Raw genomic sequence first — 11,793 nt, 5'->3', positions numbered from 1 at the left:
CATTTGCTTTCTGAGCTGCAAGAGCACACTACTGGCTCATGTTAAGCCTTTCATCTGTCAAGACCCCCAGCTCCTTCTCTGCAGGGCTGCTCACAAGGACCTCTCCTTCCAATGTGTATAGATGGCTGGGATTCCTCCAGCCCAAGTGCAAAACCTTGCACTTTGCTGTGTTGAACCTCATTAGGTTCACCCAAGCCCACCTTCCTAGCCTGTTGAGGTCCCTCTGAATGCCATCCCTTCCTTCCAATGTGTCAACTGCACTACTTGCTGAGGGTGCACTCAATTCTGTCGTCGATGTCATTGATAAAGATGTTAAAGAGCACCGGTCCGAAGACAGACCCCTGGGGAACGCCGCTCATTACCAGTCTCCACTTGGACATAGAACCACTGATGACTACCCTCTGTTTGCAGCCTTTCAACCAATTTCTTATCCATCAAGTGGTCCACCCATCAAATCCACATCCCTCCAATTAAGGATGTGGTGGGGGACTATGTCAAAGGCCTTGCTCAAGTCCAGGTAAATGACATCAGTCACCTTCCCTTCCCTGTCACTCCATCATAGAAGGCCACAAGATTGGTTAAGCATGACCTTCCCCTGGTGAAGCTGTACTGGTTGTCTCAGATCACACGCTCATTTCACATGTGATCAAGCATGTTGTCCAGGAGGATCTGTTCCATGATCTTCCCAGGCACAGAGGTAAGACTCACTGGCCTGTAGTTCCCCAGATCCTCCTTGCTCCCTTTCTTGTAAATGGAAGTGATGTTACCCTTCCTCCAGTCATCTGGGACTGCATCTGACAGCCACAACTTTTCAAATATGATGGAGAGCGGCTTGGCAACCACCTCAGCCAGCTCCTACAGAACCCTGGGATGCGTGCCATCTGGCCCTATAGACTTGTACGCATTCAGTCTCATGAGGCAGTGTGTACACATATCTGGGATCGATCCAATCAAGGGGTAACACCTTGCACTTGTACTTGCTGAACCTCATTATGTTCACATGGGTCAACTTCTTAAGCCTTTAGATGACATCCCTTGTCTCTGTCATAGCAGCTGCATCATGCAGCTTAGTATCATCAGCAAACTTGTTGAGGGTGCACCCTATCTCACTGTCCATGTTGTTGTTAAAGATATTAAAGAGCACCCGTCCCAAGATAAGCCACTGAGGGACACCACTTGTCTCCATTCTCCACCAGAATACAGAGCCATTGACCACAACCCTATTGTAAATGATGTGCATTGTGTATCAAAGAAGAATAAAAATAACAAAGGCATAAGCTCTCAGGATGGGCCATTTTAAGAATACTAGTCACTGTCAATTCCAGAAAACATAGCAATGAGTGGAGTCAAGAGTCTTGTTCATAGAGTTTCTATAGAATAGGATTTCTGCTTGTTTTCTCAGTCATAGCCTAATGCCTAAGAATGACTTCTCTGTCACTTCCTTTTTCTTTATCTTCTCTTCCTCTGTTTTTCCTACTAGAGCTCCTCGCTTTAGTTTCAACTCTATCACTCTCTCCAGTGTTATTTCCTTGTACTCCCCCATGGTCTATGTACTTCAATCATGCTACACTTCAGTTGTTTTAACATACTTTTCCCTGTTCCCAGAAATGTCCCCAGAAAAGGACTAGTGGATCATCTTTCTACTCTAAAAGACCTCTGCTAAATTCTAAAGTACTGGGAAAAGAAGATAATGCAATTGCAGGTTATGTCGTGCCATACTTTGTCATTACTCCTGAAGTAGAACTTCAATACAATGAATTTAGCCCTTAACTTTTAATACTTTACTGTGCATGAAACCTATGCATTCTGCTGTGGTTTCTTTTTGTTTTATTTATTTTTTTTTTTTTATTGTGTATTTAGCCACTCTTGAACAGCCTTTTGTGAAAACAATGTTTATTCCCAATGCAGGGACATATACCTCTAGTCTTGCCAAAGACATGCACAAAGGTAAGGTATTCAATTTTATGCTATTTTGCAGATTCAAAGCCTTGGACCTTAAAGCTACAAAATGAATCTGTCTTGTGGTTTGTTTGTTTGTTTGTTTGTTTGAATGCCAATACCCTAAAATTCACTCACCTTATAATACTTTGTTAGTGTAATATTTGTAGTTGCATTACAACTACATAATGCACTGTCATAGATTTAACCTAACTGATTTTAGATATCCACCCATCCTTTTATGTTAAAAGTCTGTTTGCTCCAAACTACCTCTGTGGAGAGTAATTTATTAATGCCTACAGATCAGTGAGATAAGGTGGGATTACAAATTGATATATTCTTCACTTGGCAGACTGAGATGTAGATCTGCTTACCTGACAGACAAACCGTCACCAAATCCACTGAAGAAAAAGTCGTATCACAGTAGTTTGGTAGCATTTTGAAACATGCTATTAACATGATGTGATGCTACCGTGGCTACTGAATATTAAGGTCTCTGGAGCTAGAATAAACTTTAAAGACATATTAAAAATATATGCATCTAATGTAAGAAAGGTCATTCAGGTGAGAATGGAAAGTAGCATTCTCTGGGAACTATACAGAATTCTGCCATACTAACCTTTTTATGTGGCATTTAAGAAGAAAAATGGAAGTTCCAGATGATAAAGGAGTCATCAGATTGTGATTCATGCACAGTAAACTACTTGCTTAACTATTTTCCTGTAGATTTCACAGCATTTTACTACCAGCAATTGTCTTCTCTATTTCCTTTTAATTATTTTGTTGTCCATATGCTAGTTCTTGAAATGCTCTTACTTTCCTGTTCTCCTACTGTTTCTTGATGGAGTAGTACTGTAACTTGCCCTGTCACAGCTGTATTAAGGAGAACTTATAAAAAAAAAAAAAAAACAGCATACTGTGCTAGGTGCTGATTATTACATTCAAAAAAGCATCTTAAAAATACCAGAAAGGTGAAAAGTGATCTATGAATTATGTCATAAATCACTGAAAAAATGAAAAAAAGAAACTGAAAGCATGAGTAATAATAATAGCTAAATGTCCTGAAAAAAGAGAGGCTCTGTGACATTTTAGGAAAGTAATACCACCAACAAAATACATTAGTTGCAGATTGGTCTTGTACATAAAGATCAAATTTTCCATTCTGGAAAGATCATGAAAAGCATTTGGAGACTCTCATTTGTGTTTGCACTGTGTTTCAGTCTTTCTCACTTTTGCCTGTTGCTAGAACGGCTTAAAGAGGAAAAAATTGTAAACCTCACAAAATATGCTCTCTGTCTATATTTCAAAATGTAAAAGATGCACACTATTTTTTACAGAGATGCGCTGATATGATAAGAAAATGTCAGAATTATAATTTAGAAACAGTCCCAGAGACTCTCAATGATCATTGACATTTCAGCAAGGTTGTGAGACATCTTCTCACTTCTGTTATTGGTGGCTTGGGAATACAAATATTTTTAAATATGTATGCATTATATTGTATTTTTATACTGAATATTGAAATTTTTAAATGATAATCCACAATGTAAAAAGCATAAAAATAAACAATTACAGCTTTCCAAACACTTGGAAAAAGTACGATTAATGGACTGGTGTCTGTTTTAGTCACAGCTATACAGTCATCCCATATTCCAAGTAAATGGCACTGATTTTACATCCCAAGTAAGTCTCAAGACCTTTTTATAACATATATCACTTAAAATTCCATACAATATGTACAGTATTCTTATTACACCAGAAAATGCATTTCCAGTTGAGTAAACATTAAACTGTCCCTTTAAAACTAAACATAAATAAATAAATACTGCAATATACTGCAATGTATTGAAATGTTGTATTTTTAAAGCTTTTTTTTTTCTCCCCCTGAGTATTCTCCTCAAAGCTATTTCTATCTTTCCTCTGAGTGTTAAGATCATAATAATGCATTATTAGACGAATACTTAACAGTGATAATTTTTTCCATAGTTTCTTCAGTATTGTGATCTAACATAATATCGTCTTAGGTGGCTGGACAAATATTTAAATAGGAATTTTAAAGAGATAACAACAGAAAACAGGTAAAACAAATGTAATAAAATGTATGTTGCTGTCTGGAGTCCCTATGTTTTTCTATAAACATTATCTATCCTTAAAAACAAAACACACCTTACAGATCAAGCTTCTTAACATTTGAACACAGACTCCACAAATCTTCTGGCAGATCTGTATTTGCTACTTATGGTGCAAATAGGACATTTTGTACAATAATATATTCTGGAAATGCCTGCCTGACAGCATAAGAACTAAAACACAGAATGATTTGAAATTTCAGTGTGTCACTGCTAACTTGTTGCTGGCATGTTGTCAATAGCTTGTTCCTAATAAAAGTCAACTAAATGTTAGCTCCGATAATCCCATCTGCTGCGTATTGCTTAACAAATAAAAAAGAAATTAAACAACAACAACAAAAAAATCTGAAATTTTGCTCCACGTTTCCCTTGATATTCAACTCAGACCACTGGAAGTGTACAGGTGATACGTTTGATAAACTCAGAATAATTCAGATCGGAAGCAACCCTGCTCAGTGCATGTCTAACTAGGTCAGACTACCCTGCAAAATTTTCAGTCAACTCATGGAATCACAGAATCATAGTCCTGAACATTTCCAACATGTGGCTGTACAAACTCAATTGAATTTGCTCTTCTAGTATTTGAGTATGCCTCCCACTCTATATTGCTGTACCTCCAACATAATCTTCTCTCTATTCTCCAACCAGGTACATGTAGACAGCAGAAAGGCTTCCTTTATCTGTCTTTTATCTAGGTTCAAAAGACTCATCTCCCTCAGACTTTACTAGTATGCTCTGTATTCCAGAGCCCAGCCAGTTTGGTTATGACTTCTGCTGGATTCACTCAAACACATTAGTCCCTTTCTTGTACTGAGGAACTCCAAACTGCACACAGCCCATCATATGTGGTCTCAGAAATTCCGAACACAAGAAAATGATCACCTCTTTCAACTCGTTCTTCTAATAATCCCTGGACTCTTGGCATTTCTTGCCATCATGTTATATTCCTGGCTCATGTTCTGGAGCTTTCACCAGAACCCTCAGCTCCTTTTCTGCAGAGGTGCTTCCTAAACAGTTGCTCACCAGCCTGTACTGGTGCACAGGATTATTTGTCTACAGGTTGCAGGACTTCAGGTGGTTCCTATTAGCTTATTTCTCTAGCCTGTCCACAACTCTGTGAATAGCAGTCCCACTCTCAAACACACTGATCATCTTTGCCCCATATTTTAGAGACATCTAGAAACTTGCCCATCCTATACTCTAGGCCATTAGTGAAGATGACAAACAGTATTAAACACAGAAGTGATTTATGTGAAATGTCACTGGATGCATGCCTCAGGATAAGCTGCTGTAAGTGGAACTAGATAGGAAAGCCTTTGCATATCAGTCCTTCCCCTCACCACATCAATAAGTTTTAGCTCTGAAATTCTGCAGCTTACAAAACAAATATAACTAACAATAACACCATTGAAGTTCTTCACCATAAAATATCATTTAACATAAATGAAATTACTGCTCCATCTGCAGTATAATCAAAATAATTCATACATTAAAGGTTTTTTACAGAGTCGATATATGGCACTGAGATTACTTACCTGCTTATAATTAAGTTTGAATGATGTTTTCCTGCATTGAGAATAATGACCCTTGCACTGCGAAGCAAAGAACTGTAGCTAAGAAATACTAAACACCTCATGCATTCAATTCATTCAAAGGTACGTGCAAACATTCTCCATCTCCTAGGCTCAGAACTGTAACATAAGCTAGGATCCTTTATAAATCTAATGTTTTATCAGGCTAACAGACACATCAGTCATTTTATTCATACACATTCTTCTACTCATGGAATTTTTACTATTTGGTTATCCTACTCAGAGTCTCAAAGTAACTTTTCCAAGTTTATGCTTAGCAATACACCTTAGAGTATGGCAAACTAAAAATGTGGAATAAAGCTCTATCACCTCACTATTCAAACTACGCTTTCAAGATCAAAGAATCGTACAATGGCTTGGATTGAAAAGGACCACAATGATCATCTAGTTCCAACCCCCCGGCTATGTGCAGGGTCACCAACCACTAGGCCAGGCTGCCCAGAGCCACATCCTGCCTGGCCTTGAATGCCTCCAGGGATGGGGCATCCACAACCTCCTTGGACAACCTGTTCCAGTGAGTCACCATCCTCTGCGTGAAAAACTTCCTCCTAATATCTAACCTAATATCTAATCTCCCCTGTCTCAGTTTAAAACCATTCCGTCTTGTCCTACCACTATCCACCCTCGTAAATAGTAATTCGCCCTTCTGTTTATACGCTCTCTTCAAGTAATGGAAGGCCACAAGGAGGTCTCCCTGGAACCTTCTTTTCTCTGAGCCAAACAATCACAGTTCCCTCAACCTCCCTTCATAGGAGAGGGGCTTCAGCCCTCTGATCATCTCAGCAGCCCTCCTCTGGACCTGCTCCAAGAGCTCCATGTCCTTCCTGTACTGGGGGCCCCAGGCTGGACATAGAACTCCAGATGGGGCCTCACAAGAGCCAAGTAGAGGGGGACAATCACCTCCCTCTCTCTGCTGGCCATCCTTTTTTTAATGCAGTCCAGAACACAGTTGGCCTTCAGGGCTGCAAGCTCACACTGCTGGCTCACATCCAGCTCCTTGTCCACCAGGACCCTCGAGTCCTTCTCCAAAGGGCTGCCCTCAAGCAGATCCCAGTTTGTATAAATACCTGGATGCCCCCAGTTTGTATAAATACCTGGAATTTACCCAACCTAAGTGCAGCACCTTGTATTTGGCCTTGTTGAACCTCATTAGGTTTTCATGGGCTCATTTCTCCAGCCTGTCCAAGTCCCTCTGGATGGCTTCCCTTCCCTCCAATGTATTGACTGCACCACTCAGGACTCTGGTGTCATCTGCAAACTTGCTGAGGGTGCACTTGATGCCATCGTCCATGTCATTGATAAAGAATTTGAAGAGCACCGGTCCCAAGACTGACCCTTGGGGAACACCACTTGTGACCGGCCTCCACCCAGACATAAAACCATTAATCACATTACTGTGGCTGTGACCAGGAAACCAATTCTTAATCAATTGAACAGTCCATCTTCCAAATCCACACCTCTCCAATTTAGAGAGACGGATGTGGTGAGGGACCATGTGAAAGGCTTTGCAGAAGTCCAGGTAGATGACATCCATCACTCTTCCCACTGAAGCCATCATTCCATCATAGAAGGCCACCAGATCGGTCAGGCAAGAACTACCCTTGTGAATTCATTCTCAGATCACCTCTTCACTTCATATGTCCCTTAACATGGTAACCATGAGGATCTGCTCTGTGATCTTCCCAGGCACAGAGGTGAGGCTCACAGGCCTGTAGTTCCCCTGGTCATCCTTTCTCCCTTTTTAAAAAATGAGAGGAATATTTCCCTTTTTCCAGTCACCGGGAATATCACCTGACAGCCACGATTTTTCAAATATGATGGGAGAGTGGCTCAGCAATGGTATCATCCATCTCTCTCAGAACCCTGAGATGCTTATCATCCAGCCTCATGGATTTGTATACATTCATTTTTATAAGGAGGTCTCTGACTTGTTCCACTGTTACAGTGGGATAGAATTTCCTCCTCTCACCCACACATAGATCTTCAGGTTCCTGGCAGACATGGGGAGCCTGACCACGCATGAAGACTGAGGCAAAGCACTTACTGAGCACCTCAGCTTTTTCCATGTCTGATGAAGCCAGTTCTCTGTACTCATTTATCAGAGGCGGAACACTCTCCTTGGCCTGTCTCCTCCTGCCTATGTACCTGTAGAACCCCTTCTTGTTATTTTTTACATCCCTTGCCAAGTTCATCTCCATCTGCGCCTTGGCTTTCTCGATCGTATCTCTGTGACAATGTCCATGTATTCTTCTCAGGCTACACAACCCTGCTTTCATTTCCTGTACATTTATTTCTCTCTTTTCCCTTAGTTTGAGCTGCAGCTCCTTGCTCAGCCATGCCAGTCACCCACCTCCTCTGCCTGATTTCTGCTGTGGGATGGAGAGCTGTTGCGCTCTCAGAAAGTGTCCTTAAAGTGAGCACCAGGTCCAGTAAGGCTTCACCCGCTGTCAGTCTGCCTAGTACCTGGACGAGTGAGTTATCCTCAGCAGACTCTAGGAATTTCCTGGATTGTCTGCCACCCACTGTGCTGCTACCCCAGTAGATATTTGGGTGGTTGAAATCCTCCATCAGGACAAGAGCCTACAAGCACGACACTTCCTGGAGTTGAAGCAAGAAGGCCCTGTCAACAGGCTCCCCCTGTTCAGGTGGCCTGTAGCAGACCCTGACCACTAGATGCCCTTTACTGGACTGATCCTTGATTTTAACCCATAAGTTCTCAACCTGGTCATGGCTGTTACTCAGACACAGCTCTTGGCAATCTATCTACTTCTTAACTTAGGAAGCAATACCCCCTCCCCTCCTACCCCGTCCATCCTTTCTGAAGAGCCTGTAGCCCTCAATCACAGTATGCCAGTCTTGTGAGTCATCCCACCACATTTCCAATATAGCAACGAGACCGTAATTTTCCAAATATATCATGGTTTCCAACTCCTCCCACTTATTTCCCATGCTATGTGCATTCATGTAAAGGCACTTCAGCTGGGCTTTCTGGCACACTACCTTTCTAGAGGAACCCTCCTTCAAATCTCCAAAAGAAATCTGAAGTTCTACCCCACTGCTTCCTAGAGGGACATGAGAAGGTTCTGGACAGGAGGTCAGCAAGATTACCTCCTTTGAGGAGTTCCCAGAAGATCCTACAGGACAGTTCGGAGGTTTTTTCCCCACTCCTGTGACAGCATCCCCAAGCTGTCACACCACACTCTGTCCCACCACACTTGACTTTCTTCCCCCATCAGATCTAGTATAAAATCCTAGACTACTTGGTCTGTCCTCGCAAGCCTCACTGCATCTCCTTCCCCCTTCCTACCTAGTTTAAAGCCCTTTCAATGAGCCCTGTTAGCTCTTGGGCTAGGATCCATCTTATTGTTAGAGACAAGTAACACCCATCTGCAACAATTAGACCAGGAGCGAAGTAAATCATCCCATGGTTGAAAAACCCAAAGTTCCTGTGGCGGCACCAGCCTCTTAGCCACATATTCATTACTGGGGTTTTCCTAGCCCACTGTGTCCCTTGCTGCTTCAGAAGGGATAGAAGAAAGTATCAGTTGTGCTCCACTCTCTCAACCAACTGTCCTAAAACCCTGAAGCCTTTCTTGTTAGTTCACAGGCTTCTCTGAGATACTGCATCGTTGCCTGCCTGAACTAGCAGTAATGAGGTGTAATCAGGAGTAAGCCAGGTCTGGGAGTTTTCTAGTTATGCTCTTGACCCAGGTCCAAGGAGGCAGCACATCTCCCAGTGAGTCAGGCCTGGTCTGCATACAGGGGCCTCTGTTACCATGAGGAGGGAATCACCCACAACAATAACCCTTTTGTCTTTCTTAGCAGTGGCAGGGCAGTAAGCATCACAGAGAAACAGAGTCGCCTGCCTTGTCCTTGGCAATGCCTTAGGCAAACCCTTCTGTGCCTTCTCGCTTATATCCCTTTCGATTGCCAGTGCCTCAAACATGTTACTTAGCGGCACCTGGGGAAGTGAAGTTGACAGGGAGGGTTGGCCCATGATGCCGAGCTAGGACTGTCTTCCAGCTCTCCCCATCTTTCTTCTGCGGCTTGCTGCACAAGCTACCACACCGGCTGTTGAAGTATGCTGTGGGTGCTGCACACGCACTGCCTTCTCCTCACTTTACTCTGAGAAGCTTTTTCCAAGGCAAGGGGTGTGGATGTGGATTTGTTGCCCTGGCAATGCCCACACCACGTCAGCCGCTCTCGTGAGAGCTGCCAGGCTGCTCTGTTATCTCAGTTCCCGTGGTAAAAGAACTGACTGAAACACCCTTGTACCTCATGATTAGTGCGGTTCTGGCTGGGACAACTCTGAAGCAGCAAACCTCAAGGGCTACTTCTGGGTTTTTGCCCGATGCAATATGATCACTTGGCTTTCAGTAAACTTTCTTCACAAGTAGGGCACTGACAGATAAAAAAAACTACAAGGTATTTCAATTTTCCACAGACTTTAGTTAGATGGCATAATATTGAGATTCAGAAACTGGTAGCACTGCTTGGCATATCAAATTCTAAATTTCTAAGCATTGTCTGCATGTCTTAGCACAGACAGGTCCATGTTGTTCACTGTGAGATAAACCAAGCTACAGTACAAATAATAAAATACAATTTTTTATTTTTATTTTTTTTAAGAATTTCCCATATTTTAAAACCAAAAGGCAATTCTCTGTTTTAAACTTAATATAACAATTCTTAACATTTTCTAGCACAGAAAAGTTGTTGTTACAAGAAGAACTATTGCCAGGTCACAGTTTATTAAATTAACAAGGATTGTTCAAATATTTTCCTCTCCCTAGATTTACTAATGTAGAAAAGTAGTTGTTGAGAAAACAGCTAGTAGTACTTTAAGGCCACAGAGTTTATTAAACTAGCCTGGTCTATTACAGCACTTCAAAATGAAATATACAATGGTTCAAATAAATAAGCTATATCAAGTCATACATTCTAAGAAGAATTGCATTTCAATAAGGCTGCCATCATAATTTGTTTTATAAAAAGACAGATAATATACTACAGCTTTAATTTCTGACAAGTTTGACAAGCTGATAAACTGCTAACTTTAGAAGTTATCTTCCCTTCACATGCTAAAAATAGAAGAAACTACAATAATACAGAACTGTCATTAAAAATGTCTGGTGGAAAAATGCAGTTGCTTGAGCTCATTGAGACTTTCCATTTTGCTGGTTTGTTTCTTTAAATAGGCATCACATGTGCAGGTCATTGTACTAGCATGTAACTTGATAACTAATTAGGAAATTATAGTTTTAAGACATATGGCTCTGCAGATTGAAAACTTACTGAAGATGATGTGCCAGTAAAAACCGAGATTGTCATTTAAAAGTATAGAAGTCTTAAATCAAGACAGACATGGGTGTCTGTGCTGCAAAATAAGCTAACAGATTCAATTAAGAAAAGAAAAAAACCAAAGCAATTTCACACCTCAGAAATAAAACAGCCCACAGTAAATCTGATGTGCCACAAAAAAAGGTATCAGTGAGACTGTGCAATTTTTGCCCTTATTTTTAACATGTTCAAAAACTTTAATTTAAAATGTGGCTATTCAAGATCCATTTACAAATAAAACAGGGAATGCAAAGAGAAGTCTACAAATTTCATTGTTCACAAACTTTTTATTCCATGTTAAGAAATAGATCTTTGCATTCTGAAAATGGAAAGAAGCTTGTCAGCATTAAATTAAATCTGAAGTACTGTGTCAACTATGCAAATAAAAAAATACTGTTCAGGAATTCTCTAGATTTCATGGCTGAAGCAAACTAAATTATTAACAAACATAACAACATAATTGAAATTACTTATTTCCTGAAAATAAAAAATACATAAACATATAAACATACATAAATAGTGGTTTGCTCTTTAGCAGCTCTTTTTCAATATAAAGAAATTTCCAAAGCTCCATCTTGTCCTGATAGGGTGTTATGTAAAAGCATAAAGCAAACATGAGTACATAGCTCTGAAAGTAATACCTTCTATCCATTCCCATGGAATAGAAAAAAAATGCAAAGAGCACAATAACACTAATCAATACAGCCAGTTCTCAGCTACAAAATACTATTTTTCAATGTAGTCACCACCATTAGCTACGCATTTTTCCTAGTGATGAAAAAGAACCTGCATTC

Source organism: Meleagris gallopavo, chromosome 1 (assembly GCF_000146605.3).
Source record: "Meleagris gallopavo isolate NT-WF06-2002-E0010 breed Aviagen turkey brand Nicholas breeding stock chromosome 1, Turkey_5.1, whole genome shotgun sequence".
NCBI lineage: Eukaryota > Metazoa > Chordata > Aves > Galliformes > Phasianidae > Meleagris > Meleagris gallopavo.
Note: the sequence above shows the minus strand (reverse complement) of the source record.